Source organism: Cygnus olor, chromosome 1 (genome assembly GCF_009769625.2).
Source record: "Cygnus olor isolate bCygOlo1 chromosome 1, bCygOlo1.pri.v2, whole genome shotgun sequence".
NCBI classification, from domain to species: Eukaryota; Metazoa; Chordata; class Aves; order Anseriformes; family Anatidae; genus Cygnus; species Cygnus olor.
In genome coordinates this window covers 178,167,581-178,193,846 of record NC_049169.1, presented here as the reverse complement: position 1 = coordinate 178,193,846, position 26,266 = coordinate 178,167,581, and the positions used below count along the sequence as shown (strand labels likewise).

At 38.3% G+C, this 26,266-nt stretch overlaps 1 protein-coding gene across 7 annotated transcripts in view; it reads left to right on the top strand.

The window, feature by feature from the left end:
- Positions 1–26,266, top strand: part of ENOX1 (ecto-NOX disulfide-thiol exchanger 1) — a 365,243-nt gene that overhangs the window by 66,160 nt on the left and 272,817 nt on the right. For 6 of the 7 annotated variants that reach the window (XM_040541548.1, XM_040541556.1, XM_040541497.1 and 3 more), the window contains one exon: positions 5,827–5,900. The gene's annotated coding sequence lies outside the window, so the exon portion shown is untranslated. Of the gene's footprint in view, positions 1–5,826; positions 5,901–13,179; positions 13,258–26,266 lie in introns of all 7 variants that reach the window. The other variant, XM_040541530.1, reaches the window with a different exon arrangement.

Sequence of the window (26,266 nt, the reverse complement as noted above, 5' to 3'; positions counted from 1 at the left end):
GTATAGTTACCTTGCCCGTAACAGCGATGGGTGAATACCTTCATTGTGATGGGTGGCAGGAGTCTGTTAATGGCTAGGGATGTGGAACTGGGAGGACACTGATTGACTCCGCTTCTCACCTGTTCTGTTAGAGCAGGGAACTCAGACTTTAAACACTGATGTTGCCAATGGATAAAAAGCCTGAAGTAATAGGTGAAAAAAAAATGTTTTATTGCATTATTGTGTAGCACACTCCATTGCACACGGTGTGACTGTAATTTTGTCAATGATGGTGTACAGGTTAATATACTTTATTGAAGCAGTTTTTTTAGACTGAAACAGAAGTCTCTACAGGAGGCTCTTTCCGCCCCCCCCCCCCCCCACTTTCTATTAGATGTCTATTAGATGCTGCACCTTAGGGGAGCTGTAAGAAGATCGACTCGCAAGAATAATCTTTTCCTCCTCTTCCAGGGAAAAGTTAAAATATTTAATTTTACTTAGGGTAATTAGTACAATTTCATATGGGTTCAAGAGATGAGAGAGGAGATGTGAGATAGAGCTTCCTTAATTTGCCTTTATTAACTGTACCAACTGTGAACCTGCTGGCCTCAATGTACTGTCAAAAGAGGAGACATTCTTCTGTACTTGTAGATTTATGTTAAAAAGAACAAATTTAAAATAGGGATGGTAATGATGGAATCTGAAAGAATAATTTTAGAAAATGAGGTATAATAAAGGAAGGCTTGGCATGTCCATTTATTCCCAGATTACAGTCTTTGGCTGAATGTGAAGGGAAGCCAGAGAACCCACCACCCACCATCTTGCAAATTTTAATACTGCTATGTTAAAGTCTGCTATGTTAAATGTAAAGTATGCTAAAGTCTGCTATGTTAAATGTAGCTACCTGGCATCTGAAAGTGATAGAAATTGTTAAGGATATCACCCCTTAATTATCAGATACAAACCAAATTCTTAAAAAAGTATTACACATAGTCACTCTAGTGTATACATTTTTGCATAGAAATAAAAACCTTTTCCATAGTGTCTGATATATACTGAATATTCAGTGTAACAAACTGGAAGGCATTTTACAAGTTAATGCCTCTAAAAGGAGATCACAACACATTTCTGGCATTGTGTTTCAACCTAGACTCTAAGTTACAGCTTGCTTAATTCTTAATGCAGTAACTGCTGTTCTGTGATTCAGAGATTTAAAAATCCTGCACAGAGTGCTGTCCAATTTAGTCATTTTGCCTCAGGCAGTGAGCAAAACTTGAGTCTCTCTTCAATAGTAATAGTAATTATACAGTAATGTGATAGACATAATGAATGATGTAAGAGTTGAAACTGTTTATTTATTGGACAGTTGTTTTGGGCAGGGGAAAATTCTCCTTGTAAGATAACTAGGGAACATTCTCACCATACTCACATCATGGACTTTTGTCCTAGTGTAAATTAACAAAGGAACACCCAGTGAAGTGTTACTTAGAGAGTGTTTGTTTGTTTTCCTTTTGCAGTCCCAGCACTAGAGTTCTTTTTATTTCCTATGAAAACTTGAATTCCATAGAATGTGATGGACACCTTCCAGCTGGAAAATTTTGGGTTTAATAAATAGCATGTAAAAGAACTGGCAAACTGTGTCCTGGACCTTTTCCATCACAGACTCCAGAGAAATGAGACTGAAAGGAAGATGAAGAGGCCAGATAATTTGTGTTCTGTATTTGTAGCCTTTGGATGACTGGGGCTTCTGAAAGTGTAAAAAGGTGGTCAAAAATTAAAAATTAAAGAAAAAATAACAAAAAAAATCACCCTTTCTTCCTCCTCTTTGCCTCCCAGCTCACCTATATAGACTCATTTAGATGCAAATAAGTAGACAGACCATCTGGGATAAAATAATAAACATTCATAGTTTTGCTTAATTTTCAGTTGGCTCTGAAGAGGAATCAGTTTTATGTTAGTACACATGATGCTCTGAGTACTTTTTGCAAAGGGTGAATAGTGCCTCTACAAAGAAAAGAAAAGAGTGCAAAACCCATGATTTAGTCAACTGCAGCCCCAAGGCACCATTACCTGTACCTAGGCTCCTTCTGACAGATGTTTGCAGAGAAAAAAAAGGTCTTTAAAGGAGAATCTCATGGTAGATCACAGTGCCGTGTGATGCACCGTCTCTTCCACACCTTCCTAGGCCTAAATAGTAAAATCAAGATCCAGAAATTCTGCATGGTTTTTGGTGAGATCACTATGCCATGTTCTTTTCCACGTATTTTCTTCAATGTAAATATTTAGAGAAGTTCTATTTATTTCTTAAATTCCTAAAGGGTAGGTTTAATTGTGGTTTTCAGCTTCTTTGATAAAACAGTGAAACTGTCTTTTTTGAAAAAGTAACTTGGTAAAAAGGACTTTTAGTTTTCAGGAGAAAAAAAGCCTTAGAATGTTTGTTGTTGTTGTGGTTGTTTTTCTTTTTTTTTTCTCTCCATCAAAAATTATTTTAGCTCAGAAGCCATTTTCCCTATCTTGATGAAAAGAAAATTATCTGATCTCGAGATCAATAATGTTGAAAACAGCAACAGCAGTGATCATCCTGCATGGACGTTGTTTTCTGATGTTCCCTCAGATCTGAGCAGTTTTGCATACTGTAAATTTTGGCCTGGCTTAATTCAGGCTTCAACCTTGCATCAAGCAACTCCAAAAAATAGGGGTTGTTTAAATGCAGCAAGGCTTGGAAATGACATTTTTTTTAGATGTTCCTGTGTGTCAAAACATCAAAGGAAAATATTGAAGTGTACCAGTGTGCTTCCAGTTTGTCTGGTGCTTTTTCTATTGAATAGTCACATTTTCTAGGGTCTAAAGCGGTGGTGGTTCATTGTATGTAATGTATTGTTGTCATGCCACAAGACATTAAAAAAAAAGAGATTGAAATTATCATGAGAAAACCAAATCACTTTATTTCAAAGACAAATTAGATTGATCTATCTTACCATTCTCTATAGATTTCATAAGCACATTACTTGTTGAAGTGGTAGCAGACATTTTATATATTACAGCAATTTGCATACGTTCATTAAGCTGTACTTTGTAAGGCTTTCTGACAGGGGCATTTGATGAATCCTTTTGTGAACTGCATTGTTTCTTTGCACAGAACAATCTGTTAAATCATGCCTTTGTCCTTCAGTTTGTCAGTATCAGTAAATGAAGCAATGAAGCAGATGTTAATAACTGTGGGAGGGTTTGGGGCTTTTTTGGTGTTTGCAGAATATGGGATAACTGTGGAGGGCACGATGTGTTTGCAAAAATGACAGCTGGTGTTATTAAAGTTAGAAAGTGTGCTAGAAGAGAAAAGTTTCCTTGGCATCTTTTAACAACCCTCCGAGATTTTTTGGAACAGTCAAATGGGTGGTCACTTCTAAAATAAAAGCTGCTAATGTTATGCACAGCAATTTGTGTGCGTATACTCACATGTAACGTTGGTTGCAACAGACCTGTCTCAGCCATGCAATAATTCATACTGCTCCTCTATAAATGTGATACAAGAAATTTTCAGGTCAACAATCCCTTGAGACCCGTCTTTGAATAATGTTGTTTCATGCATTATCATGTTAGGAGATTTTTACACGCGACTTGTGTTTTGAAGGTTACCTTTACAAGAAAAGTTGGGTTTGTCTTCATAGTTCAGCCCTTGGAATCTACTGCCTATCATGAAGATTACTCAGCCTAAGATGTTTGCAGCCTGGAATCTGTGCATTTAGGTGCCTAATGATGAGTGGTAACTCCTGTTCAGGTGTGGTAGCTTGAGTGCTTACAGTCAACTGCAGAACATTGCAAGCGAGGATAAATCATGCAGCCATAAAAGTGGGTAAGAGATGAGAGGGATAAATAAGAGGGGAAAACTGTAGGGAATAAATTTATGTGGGAAAAATGCTACAAGGCTAATTGATGGAGAAGGAAATGCAGAAAAGCAGAAGATGTTTCTGTAGAGAATAAAGGGTAAACTTTGGCTACTCTCTGATCTTGCAGTTGCTTCTTATTGGTATTACCTAGTAAATAGTTCCCACTGCTTTTGGAGGTGATATTTGGCTGATTTACACATTTAACTTTAATGGCATTCTCTTTTTGATTCCTCTGCTGAGGAAAATCTCTTTGGGGGAATTGAATAGAAATTGTAAATGGCAGAGAAGTAGTGGCGTTACTCGTGCCTCCCTGTGATGGAGCCTGAGCTGCTGTGCCTGGCTTCTCCACAGTTGACATCAACAGCAGGAATGGCAATGTAGCGTATAGAATAAATAATCCTCACTATTGTCATGTTTATAGAGATTGCCTGAAAATATGTAGAGAAGACCAATGAAGGATTTCTGTAGTTGTTCTTACACATGAAAGTAGGCAGCAGCTACAAATCAGTGAACTGTTGCCTTTGTAAGAAGAATTGGCAGGATCTTTCATGCAGTTGCTGGATGAAAATTTCTACTGCTTCTGCTTCTCAGAGACAGCCATATCTTTATGTCTGATTATCTTGCAAAAAAATGAGCAGTGAAATAATTATCCATGCTGATATTTACATTTTGTCTCTCTGCTTGAAAATTACCAGCTCACAGGAGGGAAAAGAGGGAGTCTAGGACTCCTTTGGTGGGTTGAACCTTTAGAGAAGAAAATGCCTGCTATGCAGCTGGAGCACATAGGTGCTCCCAGCCAGGTGACCATTGATGCGTAGTGGGTATAGGCTGTTCTGTTACTTATTCATCTAACTCTGCTGGGGTGATTCACTTTGCCTACGCTGGGAATCATGTCGTGGGTACCAGTGGTGCAGCTGCAGGCTAAAGCTCAGGAAAAAATGTGGGGAAAGGAAAGAGGCAAGACTTTCTAATGTGCAATCTAATTCTTTTTAGGGATGTGGCTATTTGACAGCACTGTGTGAAAGAGTTTTTCCTGCTGCAGAATTCAATGATAACAATGGTGCAGTAGAAATACTCAGTGCACCATCTACTCATGATGTTGAAGCTGATGTTGTCATCTCAGAAATCACTGTCCAGAACAAAGATCAGACCAAGTGTATTTGGACAAATGAAATTCTTTTCCTCCTTTTTTTTTTTTTTTTTTTCCTCCTCTGCATCTTTTCTTGGTCTGCTGAGCCTGTTTCTTTCTTCCAGTGCATCTTCTTCAGCTTTTTTTTTTTTTTTTTTTCCACACGTTAGCCTTATCAAATGCATTATGCTCTATGTCAATGTGCAAGAATCACCAGGAAAAATTACAGATACTCTAGGACTAATTGTGACTAGGTGTTACACATATGCTTACAAAAATGTGCATCTAGAATTTCACATTTGTAGCAGAACTGCCCTATTCAGCATTTTTGGACAAAGAGATAATGCACATAATGATGTCCTTGATTTTTTTCATGTGGTTTCCCTGTTTGTGCCACAATCTTGCTGCAAATTAAAGGTAGAATATTGCATAAATGTATATATGGATGTTTGTGCTTTCCTAATACATTTTTATTTTCTGCTATGCTACTGTCATTTTTGCATATTGAATATATTGTTTTTGTTCTTTCATTATAGATAGTTGTAGTAAAAGTGCTATTTGGAAATTTAATGTGTTTTCAGAGTTTTGTACTAATTTTGAACTCATATGCAGAAGTTGTCTAAGAATCTATATACTATTATATATGTTAAATTTAATAATCTTTAAATTATCATACCATCAGTTCCATCACCCAGAATGGCTCATGTGATGCACTACTGTAGAAGAACTATCTCATAAACTCATTTCCAAATACAATGATATTTTTTTCTTTTCTTTTGTAGCCTTAAGCTGTATACATTTAGTGACTTGTATATATTATCTCCTTTTCAGATCTTGGATTCTGAACTTGAAGCAATTATTGATTATATGCTTCTTGAAAGTTGGAGAATATCTGCAATAAATTGGTATGTGTAATGGATACATTCATATTTTTTGTTGGATGATTTGGAGTATGTGTGAGTTTTGTTGACAGTTTAATGCTGAACTTCTTAAAGCTCTTGATAAATCTCAGCTGCCATGAATGGGAGAATATGATGGATCTTTGGAGGCTGAATTTTCAATATCGTGGTATTTGTATGGCAGAAACTGGGAAGTGTTTGATGCTTACAGTTACTCGGGGAGAAATGTGTAGCCAAACTTACAAATTTAACTTCTAACTGAAGGAAAAAGTGAGTCTCTATGAGCAACTAACAAGTTCTGAACATAAAGCGAGTTGGAAGAAGTAGCTCTACTCTTGATCCTCCCGTACTTAAGATTGTGCTTTAACTGGCTTTTTGTCTGCGTTTCCTTTGATTTTCCTTGCAACTGCTTAAGGTAGTTAAGGTATGAATGTGAAGAAGTGCTTGAAGAAAAGGTCTATAAAGGTAAAAAACTCGGGCATGCTGGAGTTCCAGAAAATTTTCTCAAGTATTTCAGTGAAGCTAGTATCTTACTTGGAACATTTACAGAAAATATTCAGGCAATTTCAGAAGTACATTCTTGCATATAACGAAGCAATTTTTAGGTGATTTCTTTTTTAAAACTCAGGTCACACTTTACGATGCTTGAAATGCTGCTAAACTTCTAGTAATGGAGAGGGGGAAACAAGAGAAGATGTAGAAGGTTTTTATTCTTTCTAAAGAATTTACAAAACGAGACATTTTTTTCATCTCAGCTCTAAAGAGGAAAAGGGTTCTCAAATGTACGGATGTAACAACTGAACTGAATTTGATCTGTATGAGAAAATTTTAAGAGATTTATAATGGGGGAGAGGTTGAATTGTTCTTATAGAATAAAATTCATAATTAGATTTTTGTGTAGAGGACCCAAAAGATTGGTTTTCAAAAGAAGTTACATGTTCTCTAAGAAATGGAATGCAAAGTATTTTCATTGAGTGCTTCATCTGTAAGTCCCAAGATGCCTGACAGAAGCTGGAGAACCACTGTCTCCATTTTATGCCTGGGGTCAGGCGTTTGCCTGGATCACTTAAAGTATAATTGTCCTGCTACTGGATCTCCTGGATGTTCAGGCCTGTGTTGAGGCATGTTAGAGGATCCTATGTCTAATGGTGTTTTCAACATGTGTGCAGATCTTACCACTGTTTCTTTAATATTTCTCAAATCTAGTGATGTGCCTTTATTTATCTCTTTTTTTCTCTATGCCCTCTTTGTGATGCATTAGTCCCATTTGTTCTGCTTTGTTTTCTCTTTTGCTCCTTTATTTTGCTTTCCCATGGTTTTTGCTTTTTCCTCCTCTTTTTAATTCATTTTCAGTCTCTGGAGATTGGCAGCAGTGGGATCTTACACAAGGAGGAGCTTAAGAAAAAATCATAGCAGAATGAGCTTCCTTTTTACTGCCTCTTACTGCCTCTCTAGAGAGTCTGCTGTAAAAGGAAACTTGCTGTCATTCTTGTAAATTTTCTTTTGCAGCCAGCTCTGCTGGGTGTCCCCTTTGTGCCCTGTGAACATCTGTGTTGCAGCTTATGCCTGAACCCAAGTGGAGAACAAATGTGTGAACTTGCTCCTTATTTTGAGCAGGAAGCTGCAACTATTAGTAGGGCAGGTGGCCTTGGTTCACCTGCGACTTCTAATCCCTGTCTGGGAGCGAAGCAGCCATCTCTCCTCTCCCCTCCCTCCACCGGTGCCCTTGTCCGTGGGGAAGCATGTTTCCCTGCTTTCCTCAAGACACTGCCCGATGCCTGTCAGTTGTCAGCATTCATTTTCTCCCTCAAGTTTTCCCAAGACATCATGCGCAAGGAAGAAATCAGTAAGCACTGTATGACTTCTGTGGCATAGTTTACTTTCCATTGCTCCTGGAAACTTCTGCCTGTGTGCACACAGGCATTCAGGCACCACCCAATGACACCACCCTAATGAATAGGGAAGAAATCTGTAAGCCCTGAAGTATTCAAGCTCAGGAGATGTTGGGGCAGAAGAAGAGCCTCATTCCCAGGGCCGTGCACGGGATTCCAGTGACAATTTTTTCTGTGCAGCTTTTGGACACAGCATGAGACAGTTCATAGAGCATGAATTGTGAACTTCAAACAGACTTACATTAGCCATTTTTTTTTCTTTTTTTTTTTTTTTAAGTTAAAAAAGAAGCATCAGTGCTGTCCTGTTTGCAAGTGCTATCCCCCTCGAGCATGCTCAGCAACATTTGAGAAGCGTAGGTGATGAACTGCAATCTTTGTGACATATGTGTGCCTCAGAGAGAAAAACTGAATCTGTTGTGTCAAGTTGGCTTCAGCTTATGCTCGCAGGGCTGTCGTGATGAGCCTGAAGGGTGTGAAAACTTTTCAAAGGTGGGGGATGAGGTATGATGGCAGAGAACGACTGTAACTGCTGCAGAAGGAAGCTGGAGAATGTGAGGTCAGTCTAAATCGTCAGCCAGCTGGGAAAGGAGCACGGCTGATTTAGCAAGAGGGTGCACCAACGCAGATATTTCAGTTGGAAAGACTTGGAAATAACAAATCTTCCTGTCTGATGCTAGCTGAAATGGCTACTAGGCAACTGTTTTCCTTCCCTTTCAGTTTCCTTTCCCTTTTGGCAGAAAGTTACATTAATTTTAGAGCTTTCCAAGCCAGGTTAGAAGTTGTTGACCCATTTCCTTCCAAAACTAACTGTCAAGGCAGTCCCAGTGCTCTGCAGATGTCTTTATGCGTGTGAATCCTGCACAGACAAAGGTATCTCGTGTTCATTCATGTATGCGCTTTTTACGGAGGGAAGGATTGGTCTAGCTGATTGTGCGACTGGGAGTGCTAAACAGTGAAAAACTCTAAACAAAAAAATCTGGTCCTTTTTAAACGTTGGCGGACAGATATGTGTCTTCCATCTGTGGCAGCCTATGCAAAACAACAGAAGAGCTGCAAAGTTTGTGTTCTGAAACCTTGGAGAAATAACTGGCACGCTGACTTATTTTTTGACTACACACAAATCTGAAACATTAAACACGGGAACTAATGTTAAATTTTGGCAAACAGGCAAGAAGCCAGGAAGATCAGCCAGAAGGCTTGTGTCCCATTCCTTCAGGTGGCAGGGCACAGAGCACGGGGAGCCGTGGCCCTTTGGCACTGCTGCTCAGGCACTGCTGTCACTTAACAGGGGCAGTGGTCACCTACCAGGCTGTACCCTACCTCCCCTCGTTGTACTTATGTCCACTGGGTCCCAGGATGTCCCCTGCAGGTACCCGACCTTCCACCTGGGTCACCCATTCCTTGACCAGGTGTTGCATAGCCTCACGGCTGAAGGAAGGTGGCTGATAGTCTTGCAGGTGTGTATCACCCATGGGGATCCTCTGAAGGTCTGGGGTGACCTTGCTCCTCCCATTTGTTTTTCTAATCAGAAAGTTTGTGAGCTTCAGTGGACAGTGGCAGATTTGAAGGACTGTTTCTTCAAACAGCTCTGTGCTCGAGTATTTGAGCAAGGGAGCACAGTTCAGAGGAGGGATGGGAATATGGATAAAACATCAGGCTGTAACCAGTGTGTTAAATCCAGGCATGCAGGGGGGAGAGTTAAAGCAGCATGGAGGCTGCTCCATCAAAAACCTGGGGTTGTATCAGCCCCCAGCCAGCCCTAGGCCAGAAGAGATACATACAAATGTTTTGTTCATTCTTGTTCTTACTTGAGGCTTCATTGCCTTCAGTGGGCTTTGGATCAGCTTCATGGAGCAGCTGGGAAACAAAGCAAGACTGCATCAGCCAGTATCCCTGGGCAGCAGCAATTTGGTTTGGTTAGAGAAGGTGTCAGCTTTTAGCAGATCAGTGTTCATTTTTAATTTGCCCTGTGCTTCCCCATCTAGGCAGTGCCCTGTATTTAGTACTGTGTGTCTCCGCTACGTTGTACCATCTATTTATCAAAGTTATGCAAAGAAGATCCACGTTAAAACATTTACCTTTTTCAGAATTACCTTAGCATTGCAGCTGTTTGTCTCCCTTTGCAGCACTGGAAAATGTGTGTTTACAATAGGTGATTACAAGCACGACACTTTGGTACATGGGAATCTGGAAGAAAAGTCATCTTTGGATTCGCTGGAACAATTGGCGCTGAGTCACATTGCTAAACATGCCATATGTTACCAAGTAACACGCAGTGTTATTAATTGAGGATGTCACTAACGTGTTACACAACTGTCAGACTTAAAAATTAAAGCAGTAGTAAGGAGCTTTGAAATTGTCTTGTTTCATCTGGGCTACCATTTATAATACCAGTACTTCTAAACACAGATTTTAATACCAAATGCCAGAAAATGAAGGAAAATGAAGGCAAGTCTTTCTGCTTATATGGCTTAATGACTTTGGGTGTTCTGCTTAGGATGTGAGCGCCTGCCTTATAGTGCCCACCTAAGTGGTTGTCACCTATAGGAACTGCTTCTTTAGACCTCCAATACAGAGATGCTGCATGTCACTATGTGCCATGCAGGTGTGAAGATGGTAAATGTCCAAGTGAAAGATTTTTTTTTTTTAATATGAACACTCAAGAAACCAATGCAATGAAGTGGATACGATCTGATATTGATTCTGTTATGCCTCTTTTACTGTGCTTGCTTGAGGAAAATGTTTCAGAATTCGGAGAGAGGTGCACACTCGTGTGTCGTGCTTTCTGTATGGATGCTCATCAGCATCCTGCTTCGTGTCCCTGTGTATCCCAGCGATGTGCATCGCTCTTCATTATGCAATGATTGGGTCTGTAATCGTACACATACATAAAGTGCGTGGTAGCCAAATGTAGCAACATAGGAGCTAAGTAACGTGGTTTTGTAAAGACAAGATACCCAGCACAGAGTATCATAAATTGATCCCAGGAGGACAGACCTAGAATATAAACTGTAGTGCTTTGAATATATGCATGTTATGATTGTATTAAACGCTTTGCAGCAATTTGTATTGTATTACAGCTGACAAAGTATTTTACCTCCTAGTAACTAACTAATGTAAATAGTGTTGGTATTTTTCTTTTCCATATTTATAATTACATTAATTGCTTTGCTTATTAATAACAAACAGTTAAGTGTCAGCGCCCAAGCTGTAGCTGCCAGTAATCCACAAGTAATTTGTTTTCATATTCAAAATATGAATCTGAAGAGTAATTACCCTTTTTGCAAGCACATATCTTCACAGTGTAAATTTTACATAGAAAAGCTCACTGTTTTACCTAAATTTTGTCATTTTCAATATCAAATCTAGTGCTAATAGAATGTGTTTTAGAAATGAAAAGAAACTTTGGGCTAAGAGGTCAGAAGGCATCCAATGAAAAATAAATGAATAGCTCACTCACATTAGCTAGGAATTGTGACTTGATTCCAAATAAATCAAAACTTTGAGAAAGGTGTTTCCAGCCTGTGAAAACAGCCTTTTTTTTCAGAAGCCAAGGCTGGAAGATCCTCATGCAGTGCAATTTTTGCTTTTCTAATGTGGTTTGGTTGGGCTAACAGAGTGTCAGTGGAAAGAAGCATTGTAGAGTTGAACGAATTTTTCAAACAGGAGCTATTTTTTTTGAAAGTTTCTAGAGAAATATTCTTTCTACATTGGTATATAGGGGACTTGAGTTATTTTTGTTCTTAGAGACAAAGCAAATTGAGATCTTGACATAAACCTTGCTAAAACTTCAGTTAAAGAGAGATTTTTCCTCAGGTTTCTTCTTTTTTTTTTTTTTTTTTTTTTTCATTTCTTGTTTTCTTTGTAATTGTGATGCTTTATTATGTTGAACTCCTTGCTTGAGGCCAGCATTTAAAGCAGGTGATGATTTTGAAAGTTTGCAGACCATTGGTATTTGTCAGAGGTGCACAGTGAAGAGTAAGCTTGAGTTAATATTGCAGATGTATGCTGAACTATCTGGGGAAGAGCAAAGGTTGATTAAATTCACAAAATAAGGTGATTCATAGTTTTCTAAATATGTCACTCAACCTAAAATTAACTCAATTATTTACCAGTCACACACACGCTAATGAATCCTGACAATCTCAATTGACCTGCTGCGAAGAACTCCACTATCACCTAATAGTATTTCCTCTGCGTTTTCCCTAAAAGGAAAGAATGATTGTAGCATTTATCCCATGTAAAGCAAAAACACTTAAGGATTTTATTATTTTTTTTAATACTTGCCATTTCAGGGCAGTAGTAAATTAATTACATTTAATTAGTAAAGCTATAAGGGAGGCGCTTCATTTTTGTGAGAGTGTCTCCTAAAGTTTAATCCCCCAGAGATTTCATGTATGATAGTGATGGAAATGGCAGCTCCTAAATCAGCATCAATTATATTATTTAAGAAATAAATTTGAGGTTATTTTTTGTGCAAAATGTGACAAAATTATAAAGCTTTAAGACACTTTTATGATAAACGTGATTTATTATTATTTCTATAGTTAGAATCACCTTATGAAGGCATTTTTAGGTGCGTGTTACCAGTAGCTATAAGAAATATGTAAGAAATTTGTAAATTAGCCAGAATCTTGAATGGGTTTATCTACATTCTTGCTAAATACTGAAATATATTATTTAAATAGCAATGAGGCTATCCTGCATTTATATTTGGCTTATAGGTAAATCTCCGAAAGTCTGCCCTGGATTATGACATAGCATCTGTCTTTCCTTTTCTAAGGTTTTTCCCCCAAAGCTTTACAGAAACCTGGATGAAAATCAACATTGACCCATAAAAGAGACATCACTGTAGCATTGACATGGGTAGGGAAAAACAGCTGAAGAGATTTTGGGCCTAGGGTTATTTCTGTCAGGAAAATGGAGCTAGATAAAGATATATAATATTTAAAGCTGCTGGGCAATGGCAGGCTATTTGCAGACAGCTGCATGTTCAGCCTTTTGGATGGAATAGTTAAGTGGCTAATTAAGTGGACAAGGCAGATCTCTGTATGCCCTTAGAGAGAAGTCTGCCGTGCCTCAGCTTCCCATGAAAATGTTGGCAGGGATGTTGGAGCTGCAACAATCTCATTGTGAGATGCAGCGCTGGTTATGATATAGGCTTGCTAGAACCCGTTTTACTGGATTTTACTCAGTCACTGCCACCCACAGAGAAACATAAAAAGTTTTTTTTTTAAAAAAAGCTGCAATTTTGAAAACTGAAATTAAGTCATCACATTCAATTGAATTTCTTTCCTGGTTGTTCCAAATTATTACTGCATTTGTTTAGAAGTATTTTTTTCTCTTTCTTTTCTTTTAATGATTTTCATGATTTTCTTATTTGATTTGTTCAGTGACATCAGTTGTACTGACCGAACAGTTGTTTCCGTGGTGACAAATTGCAGCGTTACAAGCATCCTTGAATGAATCAGGTAAAAGAAACAGGTCAACTAAAAATGAAGAAAGTTTACTTACAAAAAATAAGCCAGAAATGTTGGGTAAAAGTTTGCAGGAAAATGGCTTGGGAATCTAAAAATTATTGTAATGTAGTCGAGTCTTCCATACAGCCAGAGACATCAGTATGGCTACTGGGACCGTGAAGCACAAAGGAATCTATCTGTCCACAACTGGTAACACCAAAGAGCTGGAGAACTCTTCAAATAGGTAGCTAGTTCCATAATAAGACTGACTGAATTAAAAACAAAACAAAACACAAACAAACAACAACAAAACAAAAAAAAAATCCAAACCTCTTCTTACTCATCTTTTAAACTGATAATAAGTATTAAAGTTCATTGTGATTAAGGTCTTTCTCCTTAATAAATTCCATCTTAAAAGATTTTGAGTACTTGCCATATCACAGTTTCAATTCTGATGCCATATTGGCAAGACCCAGGAGCTTGTCCACTGGAAATGATGGAGTTGCATCAGCCTTATATAAATGCAGGTGAAATCTGACTTTTGTTCAGTATATGTAGCAGAGAATGTAGGTCAAAATTTAGCAGGCCCCACATGGTACTGTTGTACGGTATGCTATATCATCATGGAATTAGTTATTATTTGGGGTGCATGCTAATAAAGGCAAAAAGACCCTCCATGTATACAGCAACAAGAGTTAATTCCATTCCTGTCATGACAGCTCTCAGTGGGAATATTGTGCCTTGCCTTGGCTCAGACGTTATTTCCAATAAATATGGAAATAATGGCTCACAGTGCTGCAAACTGTTAGGAGATCTCATGGGAAATCTCATCAGATTATGTGATAGGTTTGAAATTAATCCATGTCCCCACTGTATTTACACAATATACAATTGTCTCTCAGATGGCTTGTAAGGAAGGGTAAACACTACCATCCTAAATCAGCAAGGGGATGTGCTGCAATACATTCTCTTGGAAGAGACTACATTTCTTTGTATTGGTACAAGAAATAGACAAAATGATTGTATAACTTTCTTACACTGCAAACAAACTGCTGTCTGGTTTGTAACCTCAGTATAGAAAATTATCATCTTTCTTGTGAATCTCCTTGCCTCTAGTTCAGCAGACATTAATTTTTATGTTATTCTTTTGAAAATCTGAAAGGGAAAAAAATGTTGAGAACTTCTTGCTTCTAGTTTGGGTGTTGCCCATGTGGATCCATCCATCCATCCATCTGCCATACTTAGACTGCTCTTTGGTGGAGGCTTCCTTACAGCAGTGCTGTAGCCTCTTCATAGACTGTTCAGGTGTGCAGAACTGTGTCATGTTAGGCCAAAAACTGTCTTCCTACTGTCTTTCCACAAGGTGCAGGAGGTTATTGCCCATGCAAGTATGTACACTTCACCGTGCTTGTAAGTAGTGTCTATTTAAAGAAACTCTTCAGCCCATGGGTTGAGTTTCTTAAATCCTGAATGTTCTAGAGGGCATAAACTAAAAGCTCAATTATGAATCCTTACAAGATTTTAAACATGCAGGACAGATGTTCACTGGTCAAGAAGTCTTAAAAGGACTGGAAGAGAAATGGTCCTCCTTAGTGACCCGTTCTACCCTAAAGCTTGAATACCAACACTAAGCAATTTTGGAGGTCCAAGACAAAAGGGATGTTAGCACAGTGTGAAATGCCATATGAGATGTGCAAGGGCTGCTAATCTGGACTGGAAAAGTGACTTTTTACTTTTTTTTTTTTTTTTGTGAATGTGGAAAGAAAACAGTGGAGACACTATATTTCTGCAGCTTCTCTTTCCTCTCATTAATTTAACTTATTTTGTTTCTGGTTTCCACATTTACCTCATGGAATTCTGTGAAACTTCCTTCTCATTGTAAAATCATTCCTTTCTCAAAAAGCATTTTCTTTGCTCTTCATCCTCAAAGATTCAACAAACAGTGAAGAAACTCTAGGATTCTTTCGGATGGCTTTTTCCTTCCCCCGTAGACTGTCTACAAACCATGTTCTGGTTCTTCTTCCTTGTTGTCTGTGCTTGCCTTTACTCTTAAGAGTTAAGAGCCTCTTCCTTCCAATAACCACTACTTGTTGCAGGCAAAGGATTGACATGCAATCCCCTTTCTACCTTTCTGCCAATTTGGAAGGTTCACACAAGCATTTGGTACAAACAGTGGTTTTGATTTCCTATAAACTGCAGTTGTACTTAGAGCTTCTTTTTTTCCTCTCCATTTTGACAGACTGTTGTATCAGTGTATCAGCAGTCATATCTAACACTAGTGTTAGAATGCACTAGATACATGGCTCCCTTTAATTAATCACATCGAAAAGAAAACGAGAGAAAACCCACATAATCATTAATTTCTTCTCATACTACTGCTTCCTGGATTCCAATCGCCTTTATCAGCTTTTAAAAAACATCTGTGAGTGCAATTTAGAATCTCGTGCATTCTATCTGATGGGTACAAATGCAACCACCTTCTTTCTACTTCTTTTTATTCATGGTAGATGGATTTTATATGTCATTTGTAATTGTATTTTTTCCCTCATGTGGAGTGAGGGAAGAGAAAGCTCTATTTAGCTCTTTATTCTTGTTTACTTTGTTGAGCCAAAGCAGTTTGAATGAGGCATGTGCCTTCCAAAGAACCACAGTCTAAATTCTGATCAATTAATGACCAAGATTAATCACCAGGAAGAAATTATTCACTGTAAGGGTAGTGAGGCACTGGCACAGGTTGCCTAGAGAAGCTCTGGATGCCCCATCCCTGGAGGTGTTCAAGGCCAGGCTGGATGAGGCCTTGGCCAACCTGATCTAGTGGGTGACATCCCTGCCCATGGCAGGGAGTAGGAACTAGATAATCCTTAAGGTCCATTCCAACTCAAACCATTCTATGATTCTATTATAAGATGACCAAAAAGAAAGCATAGATTGGTGATACAGCTGCTGCTGACAGCACATATACTGCATGGTGAGGTTGCAGCAGGGGCATCTGAAGAATCATTATTTCTGGTAATGATAAGTATCCAGTATTACCACTGATGAATACCATTATTACTGGTATGAGATGGAAATAAACCAGGTTGTATCAGAATCAAGACTGGCTTTGTAAGTGGCAGTCGAGGGAAAAACAATTCTTTTTACTTATCAGATGAACTGGTTTTCAACTGAATTTTTCAGGCTTTTTTAACCTTATATGCTGAGAAATTAATAATTTAAGTACATCTCTTCATGCTTTCTGAAGCTTCAAAAAATACAAACCTGAACAGCGTATGGTACTTAAAACTGTGTTTAGCATAGAGGTATTTATCTATTTGTCATGTGGAAGGAAAATTAATAATGTTCTTTGTGCATCAAAACTCCTTTGCTGAATGTTTTTGGAAATTTCATTATGTAGAAGTCTTATAGAAGCTGTGCTGTTCAAAACATTTTTGTTTTCATGTACTATAACGTGTATTTGTTCAAACAAAGAAATGCTTATCTGCTGAAAAGATAGCAGTGATAAATTACTTTAGCTTTCGTGCTTACCTACTGTTTTCCATTTGGCATTAAATTTCTGGTTGAATCCAAGAGGTAAATAGATCTGGATTCAAAAAGTTGCCTTGATGCCTTTTTCAGCCAACCTCTGTGACCTGTTGATAAAAAGGAAATTTAGTCATCTAAAGGACCATCCTTCTTATACAGTTTAAACTCCACTAGATACTGAAAGGATTGCAATTTTTACCATTGTCTTTGAACTGTATTAATTTTCAGAGGATGTACAGGACCTCTACCTTTAGAGAAACAACACAGCACTTAGGATATCAACAGTGTAACTATCTGTTGAATCTAAACAGCATGCAAATTGTACTTCCCGTACTCATCCTATCTCATTATGGGTAATGCTATATATGCTCTGTTAATCCTTTTGAAAAAATTATTGACTCCTGAATAACTTTCTTTTACTACAATAACTCATACCTTCATGTGTTTGCATGTTGATATTTTTTTTTTCTGTTGTTGACTTTTAAGTTCAAGGGCCTGTTTTATTCCTCATCAGAAAACAGATTTCTCTCTGTGCTTAAAATGAAGTATTCCGGGCTTGTGTGTTCCATGTTAATGGAGATTCATCAGACTCTCCTGCTTTCTCCTCACTGAATAAATGATGCTTATGCAATGTGCAGGTTGGGAGCATACATAAACAGAAGAGTAACAAAACAGTTTAAAAAATAAAAGTCAACATTAGCAGTTAGCAGTATTAGCATATATGAATGTGTAAGAAAAAGTAATTAAGAATTCTTCTCTTGCTTGCCAATCTTTACCATGCATCAGTTGGTAGAATAATTATTTACAAAAAAAGCAACATTGGCCTTCAGAAAGAAGATGCTGTATATTCTGGCTGTGTCTTGAGGCCTGTATCTTCATCTTTATTTTATCTGGTCCATCTTGGCTGCCCAATGAAGGATTGTAGACATCTGATTGTGAAGGAGATGAAGGAGCTTGCAATACTTTAGGAGAAGTATTTGTTGTCTCGGGATGAATAAATATGTGCACTTGACCAAACGCTTAACATCAGCATGTGTTTGTTTCTCTCTGATGAGTGTGAAAGGACTCCTCAGCAATCTGGACAGTGATATTTTATCTGATGAACAAAACCCAGCATGTCCAGAGATTCCTGCCTGCTATTTTTTTTTTTATAAGTCAAAATCTCTGCAGAACAATTTTGTGTCACAATTTCTGTCACTGCTCTTTACTTTGTAATGCCTTCTGATATGAATTGCAACTTTTGACTCCCATTCAGAGCATTAGGAGTCCTGTTTTTTGGGTATAAGTACACACTGGTCTACTGACCAAAGCACAGAGTTCAAATGTTTGGGCAGTTGTTGCTACCACCAGCTCATGCTGTAACTTTCCTCTGGATGATGATGGTATTGGCCTGTGCTTCTCATTTTCCCCTCCCTTAAATGAGAGCACTGATAATGATGATTGCTTATTTTTTAATGTTCTATGCTATATAAGCTGAGATACAGGACATCTTCTTAAGTACGGTAAAATTCTTCTTATCTCAATAAACTACTCATTTTCAGACTTGTTATTAATATCATTACTATTATTATTTCTGGTTCTGTGCACTCCTAAAGTTTTTTTTTTTTTTTTTCCTAGTGTAAAATCCTACCCGGAACAGCGTACCTTACTTAGAGTAATGAAAGTCAAGGACACTGAGTACCTTGCAGGGCTGGCTCTACAACAAAGACAGTATTACGGTTACTTCAGTTCTGTCAGAATTCAATCCCTGCCTGTGTAGAAGAGGTGTCTGACAAAATGATTTTGAAAATGCCACTTCACACTAAAAGTAGTAGGAGAAAATTGTCCCCAGGATAGTATTATCTGTGTGTAGCAAGTAGTTTAGCAAGAAGCTCTTCCAGATATACTTCTAGTCTTTTGAAGAAATCTGTATTTTGGAGTACATTAGCCTGCAGAGGGGAAGAAGCAGGGACGGTCTTAATAGATTTTTCCATTTAAACACAAATGTTTTCTCCTAACTCTAACTAAGAATAGAGGTAGTTCTTTTTTGGCAAGCAAATGGCTGTTAAGGGCACTTTGCTGGACGTGTTTGTGCTATTCTGTAATCTTGCTGTCCATTGATTGGTGGCCTGCACAAATGGGCACAATCCCCAGAAAAATAACAGCAGACATAAGTTAATTAAACAAAAGAACCACAGCTGTGTGTTGGTGGATGAGTAGAGTGAGCAGCTCACCTCCTGCTGATGTTGTGTTTGACTTTCTGTGTGAATTATTTCTGAACCCTATAGTCTTTAGGTGGGGGCAGGTGGTAGGTAGGAATAGGGGGATTTTGCCAGGAAATACCCACCCAGTTAACAGAGACAGGCTGCTACAATTCTGTTTTCCTGAAGGAAAAAAATATATTTGATTTTATTGATAGTGTTTAGACTGGTAATTTGAACTCTGAGCAGAGCAGGCAAGCTATATTTTGTGGAGTCCAAGAGCGTCCTCTTTCTGGAAAATCTTTCTGAAATTATCACATAGTGAGTAGAATTTGATCCATTCTATAGATAAAAGAGGCTGCTGTTTACAAATATTATGATGAAGCATAGACATTGTCATGTCTAGATGGTATGATAGATTTCATTATATCCTGAATGTAATCCAAGCCTGTTAGAGACAAGTAAATAACCTCAGATTTCTTTCTTTTTTTCTTATTTTTTTTTCTGCCTGCCTCTCCTTTTCTTCTTTCCTTCATACAGCCTGAATTTTAACAATGGGTTTTTACAGAAGTCTTCGGTGACACTTCACACGTAGCACTGCTCTGTGTGAAATTTTATTACAATGAAATCATCAGGGGAAAACAAGAAATCAATCCAGCCAGACAGTTATTACCGTGTTTTAGAAAGGTAAAAACCTTTGGAGAATAAAGTTGCAGTGGATTGATAATGTGTCATAACAGAGCTGTCTTTTCCCTGTGCCAGTCCTTTTCTAAGATGGTCATGAAGAGATGAAATACTCTGGCACCAGGCTCTTGCCCTCCTCTCCCCGCACCTCTAATAGTAGTACGATGTTTACTGTTGTTAGTAGCCACCTGCTTCCCTTCAAATCCTCCTCATGCAAAACACAGCCATTTCAGAACAGTCATTATACATTTGGAAACAGCAAAGCAATTCTCAAAGTCCCACTGATTATGTTGTATAGCAACCCTACTGTATGCTGTTTCTGCTGCTTGGAAGGCTGGTAGCTGCTTGGCAAGCTAAAGAAGAAGCTTCTTTCCAGTAACTGTGTTTTTCTTTTATCCCAGAGTGTGGTATTATTTTTCTAGTGGTATGATTAGAAAAGAAAATATATACAAAGCTAAAGAAATATTCCAACATATTTATAAAATAATATTATGATGGGCATTAAATAAAGTCATTCAAGTGCCTGAGTTCATTCAAATATATTTTTGGCTTTTTAAAAGAAATAATTTTTGCACAGAAAGTCTTGCCTGAATAGCAATTATTTGATTAAAAGAATACTGGCCCAGGTCTTGCGCTTGGCTTTCTATAAGCTTAAGCATGCAATCATTTTTTATTGCCATTGTTGAACGCAGATGGATTTAAATAGGGGTTCTCCCACATAGGTTCTTTAATGATACATTTAAGGAAGAGAGTGCCAGTGGATTGAAATGAAATCCAGAACCCACAGCTCCAGAAGAGTGTAGGATGAGGTCTGAAAGGAGCCCTGGTGCCGTTGGGAATGGCAGGAGCAGCATTACATAGCAAGGAGACCAGAGTTGGAGTATTCGTGCGGATGGAAAAATATCATTCTTTCTTCTGAGAGCCCTTTGTTTTGGTTGGATATGGGCCCTGTTCTCTCTTAACCTATTGCTGCCTGTAACAATGCTTCTAAATGCAATTGGCACCCATTCCATCTGCCTGCATTCATTTATAGAAAGCAAACAGGGTTTCCAGGGTTCCTCAGACCCACCCTACCTAAGAAACAATTTCTTCAATGTGAGGAGAATAAAAAAAATAAATAAAAATAATAAAACAACAACGACAAGAAAACATATGAAATTCATGCTAAAATCTTTGTAGAACTTCAAACAACCTGCATTCTGTCTATTGTAATCTGAAGTAATGAACTGGAAAAATATACTACATTTCTGCAGATCTTGACAAGGAGTAGATAACTGCCAGAGGTTGAGCTTCTGGAACTCTGGGCAAAGTTTCATGCTGCTGGAAATAGTTTTGTTTTGCAAAGTGAATAGTAGCTGACTGTTAAAGCATGGTCTGTGCTGATGGCAGGAGTATAGAAAATGGCTAAGACTCTCAAATTAAATATAGTTTAAAATATGTTTTAAAGGGCAAGAATCCTGTGTGCAAAAGCATAAGTGCTGTGAAACTTCTTTTGCCAAGAATGTAACAAGCAGGGACTCGACAGATAAAGAACAAGCAACAAACAAACCCAGCTTTTCCGGAGGTGATGGAAATGTTCTCAGAGCAATGATGCAAGCCCTTGGTGATTCTGGGTGTGTCACCTACATCTTTCCCTTCCAAAGAAGTCCAGAAATACTTCGTGTGTCCTCATAGTCTGGAGTGACTTGGCAGGAGATGTCACCGAGTGTTTATTTGAAATGTAGTTCCAGGGAAGTATGAGACATACAATCTCAAGATTACAAGAAGATTTGAAAATAAAAAAGCAGAAGTACAATTATTTACCTTAAGGCATCTGTGTTTTTTTCAGGTTCAGAGAAAACCAATGTGTTTCTTGTCTACTGCTGCTGGAAATTTTGCAGGGTTTATGTAGAAAGTATTATATTTATCAGCAGATAAATATCTTTAAATGGTGCCTAAAGGCCAGCAGACTTTTTAACAGCATTTTAGAGAGCCACCTCAATGATCTGCTCCTGTTAATGTGACTGATATATTCTGAGAAGATCCTACTGTAACTCTCTCTGTTATTAGAGTTCTGGCAAATATAGGTACTGGGTCACTACTGTATTCTGCATGTGCTAAAAAGATGTTGCAATGTTTTAGGTCTGAAAAAGAAATGTGTGAATTATTATTATTATTTTTTTTTCTCTGTAGCATTGTAGAAAAGAAGGTAGATTGTGTGGATCAGAGGAAGAAATCATCATTTCGAGTTTATTCCTTGTGGTTGGAGCTTTGAGGTGGAATGAACAGACATGAGGAAACTCAGTTCTCCAGGAGCATGTCTGTAGATACTGTAAAAGGACATGTTGTTCTTTTTGTTCTACTTTCAAAAACACACAAATAAGTCCAGAGTTAAAATCTCCTTTATTGTAATAAACATATATTTCAGAAAAAAAGTAAAGTAAAAATGCAATGGACCATGCATGACTGTTGCCAATGGACTCTTCCAGAGACAGGAAAAAATATTAAAGAGAAACTAGCATCAAGTAGTATAACATCTATAGGAATTTCACCACCATGGGTCTGCATAAAATCAATACGCTTAAGTAATTCAGCTTCAGATGTTCAGGGTTTTATCGAGTCCATTCACTTTGTAGATCTTCTGGGTTAGTATAAACTGTTTCTGTTACACACCTTGCGGGAACCCAGGAGGTTCAACATCCCTGGAGAAGATGTTGAACAAAGATAGTTTCCAGTAGAGAATCCCTGCTGCTCATTTGTTTTGAACATCAAGCAAAAAAAGACTTGGTCATCATTAGATTTCCCATGTTCAGAGTATTAAACAAGGTTAAAACGCAAGTTATTTTTTCATCCAGATGATGTGACTCAGTGGGAGATGTGTGTGTCTATTTCAGGACACAATCTGACCTAAATTCACATCTTGGTCAGGTTTGCATCCTGACTTCTTATTTTTGGGAACTAGGAATTATCTCTGTACCATGGTCTGAACAAAAATTGCTGACAAATCAGTGCTAGGGATTTGTATTTAAGTTCACCATGTTTCTTAGCTGATCTGTTTTGTTTGTACATGGCTGTAAGTGGGTTCCCCAGTGATGATTGGTGTCTCAGGAATTTGAGGCTGTTTCTGGAAGGACTTATTATCTAAAGGGAGCAAGTGCTAGGGGCAGGAATGGAGAGGCTGGACTTTATCTTTGTAGACAGTGAAGGAGGGAATCATTTTGCAAATAACTTTCAGATGCAGCAGTTGTTTCATCTTCATTGTCATCATTCTTTGAGTGAAGATTAGCAGAAAGGGGAGGAAGGGCAAAAGGTCCCTAAAAGGGAAAAAGAAACCGAGGAAAAAGGTAGAAGAATATAAAATGGAGAGAAGTAAAGAGGAGGTGGAAGAAGTCTGCCAAGGGATGGAGAAAAAGGCTGGAGTAAATATGGTAAAGCCCCTGTCAGGCACTGTGTAAGTCTTCCCTGCACTTAAAGGGGAGCTTGCTCCATACTAGCAATTACATCTAGCTTGTTTGGGGAGCTCTGGGTAGCAATGAAGATGTAATGGCATAGATTCCAGCCTGGCTGATCAGGGATCCTAAAAGTGTATTTTGGATGCTGTCACACTGCTATTTGTTTTAAGAATGGTTACCACCTAGGAAAGATGGATTAAGGTAGCAGCAATGTCTCCAGTCTGCAAACATACCTTTGTTGCTTCCTTCCTTTCCCTCTTTCCTCTCCCTCACCCAGAGGCTTTTTCTCCTTGTTTTTTCCTACTAGATAAGGGTCCCTGACTAAATACGTAGCAAGCAAGACTCGCTGAAGCAAATTTTTGACCTGACTTCAATCCAGCTTCAAATTTGTGTATGAAAATGTAATAGGGTAATTTATCACCTTTATTCAGGTAAACAGATAACATTTCGGGCAGCTAACAACCTTCATTTGTATGCAGGAAGTTAGAGGGAAGTTAGGCTCTTAGATAGCAGGTCCTTTCCCTGCCTGATGAGGATTACTCAGAAGGGAATAATCATCACTCACAGTTTTCCACCGTCAACTTTACCTGATAATGGCAGGTAAATCATAGAGCAGAGCATGGTGCTGTCCTCTATCTTTGATACTTGTAAATGTAGCAGTTCTTCAGCAAGCACCCAGTTAACCCATACAGGACTTTCTTTCAGTACGGCTTTTAAAATTAAATAAGGAGTTTGAAATAACCATGCTGTATATAAGAACAAACAATAAAGCACATGTGGAGGAAGCTTCATTAAGATCGCTTGACCTATGAGCAAAATGAAAAGAAGGACAAGACAGGCTTTCCTAGTGATTTACTTTCTATGCCCATGAATCATGTTTTCTTCCTCTGTTATTGTGATTACATTTTTTTTTCCTCAGCACTGCTTTCCCTATCATTATGGGCAGAAAAAGTAAAGGGATTGTGATATTTTCTCAGCAGTGGTGAAAGGAACAGGACATTTCAAGGACATGCTATAAAAGTTGTTAGGACTGCAAGATGCTGTAGCTTCGTCAAGAGGAAACTACAGTGTATGGTCTGTACTGAATTAAGCAACATGCTGAAGGATTCTAGCTACACCATAAGTGATACTGATCTTGCACATTTACTTTTAAACTTATCAATTTTATTAACTCTACTGTTTTCTTCATCATTTGTGGGTGTGTAGATTTTAAGGCTGTAAGCCCCATGGGAAGGAGCTCTGGGCAGTTCACATTGCTGAAGAACCTGGCAAAAGACACTGTTTAAATATTTACCAACAACAACAGAGGGTTGTTTGAAAAATAACTGTGTGTTTCTGTGTGTTGTCTTCAAGGGTCTTACTGGAAGAAAAATCAGAAATGAGGGAACAAAAATTTGAAAATTGTAAAGAGCTTTCAAAATGCTAAGGAGCATTTTAAGGAGTATATTAAGGAGTAGTTTAAGGAGTATATTTTAATATGAATTGATGTGGGTTGGCTTTTTCTATATTTTTGGTAGAGAGGAAGGGATAAGGAAGCAGGAGGGGCCACAGTCAACTAGAAGCCTTGGGAAAGTAAACCACAAAATAAGAACAGCAGATGAGAAACAGTGGCTTCTGACTTCCTTCATATGAGCAGAAATACATCAACTTAATAACGTTATTTATAACTCCTCTTTTGGGGCCATGGAAGAAAAGAGCATGGAAGTAATTATTACTAGTGAAAAAAAAAAAATCCACAGGACGACATTTGTCCTTGGTAAAACGTTTCTCCATATTGCTTTGTGGTTTCTATTTATCCAGACAAATTATTCCCAAGACATAAAGCAGCACTTCTGACATCATGTGAGATTACTGTGCAAGACTATAATACGGATGTGGCTTTGTCATGAAAGAGGAGTGTTCCTCTGGCGATGCAGCAGAGCTGTTTGCTGGCCAAAGGGAAGGATGTTGTTTCCTCACTATATTCCAAACTTCAAGCTGTAGCTCCCTTCAAAAATAATAATGATTAGGAAATTTAATCCAATTATACTAGCAGGTTGGAGAATCGCTGGGCTTTCACTGTGTGAAATATTAGTTGAGCTATGCAGTTCTGAATAACTATAGAGGATTTCATTATGACAGTTACTGGTGTTTTTCAGAACATCAAAGACCTAGCTAGCAGATTATGCAGCAGATGTATTACATGAAGTAGAAGTTGATGACGATTTTCTGGATATTTTTTTTTGTGTACCAAATAAGAGCATAATTATTGAATAGGCTATATTACAGTTGATACAGCTTTTTCTTTTTCTTTTTTATTTTCTTTTTTATTTTTCCCAGTAGTTACATTTATCTGGTAGAAGATAAATTTGCCCTTAACAGAAACTGTGGAAAAGGAGCATTGGCCTCTAATTCGCTCAGTACACTGAACATCGTACTAGCAAGCATGTAGTTTGCTATGCACCAAGGCTAAAGATAGGCTGGTTTGTCTTAAAGTTAATGTTTTCTAACTCATGCAACCTCAGTAGTATTTTTCTTCTAAAAGAGTTTAGTCAGTAAGTGTAGTACAAATCTTCTCAAGCTCTGGAGAAATGGCAGGAGCCATAGGCTGTTATCAGCAGAGTAAACACAGGTCATTCACAGGTGGGCTGAAGGATCTTCTTTTCCATTTTGTTGTCAAAATATCCACAGGCAGCAAGAAGGCAATCTAATTTTTTGTGGGGCTGTTTTATTAACTGGAAGAAGCTTGTGAAATTTTTACATATGAGCTGTACTGTGAGGTCTCAGCATTTCCAAAGAGAGCAGCCACAGTGAATCAAGTTTGTGAGAGGTCTAAGCAGACATTATAGTACCCTTGCCACACATACCGTGTCTGCTGCTTTTCCACAGTGTGCAAACGGTCAGTGTTATAAACACCGATCTCATCCTGAACTGGATAAACTCCTGTGCTGGAGTGTGGATGCGGCAGACCAACAAAATGATGACAGTGCAGTTGTTTTGTGCCTCTGCCACATGCCAGCCTTTCTTCTGCTGTGAGAGGATGAAACCCCACTGATACTGGTGGGATCACTCCAGTTTTTACCAGCAGCAGTGTTAGACCTCCGGCATTTGAGTGCAACACGACTTGAGGAGACTTGGGGCTGTCATAGTTCCCAGAGAGTCTCCAGCTGAGGGGAGTCTTGTTCATGATGTCCCAAGGAAAAAAGAAAAAAGAAAAAAAATACA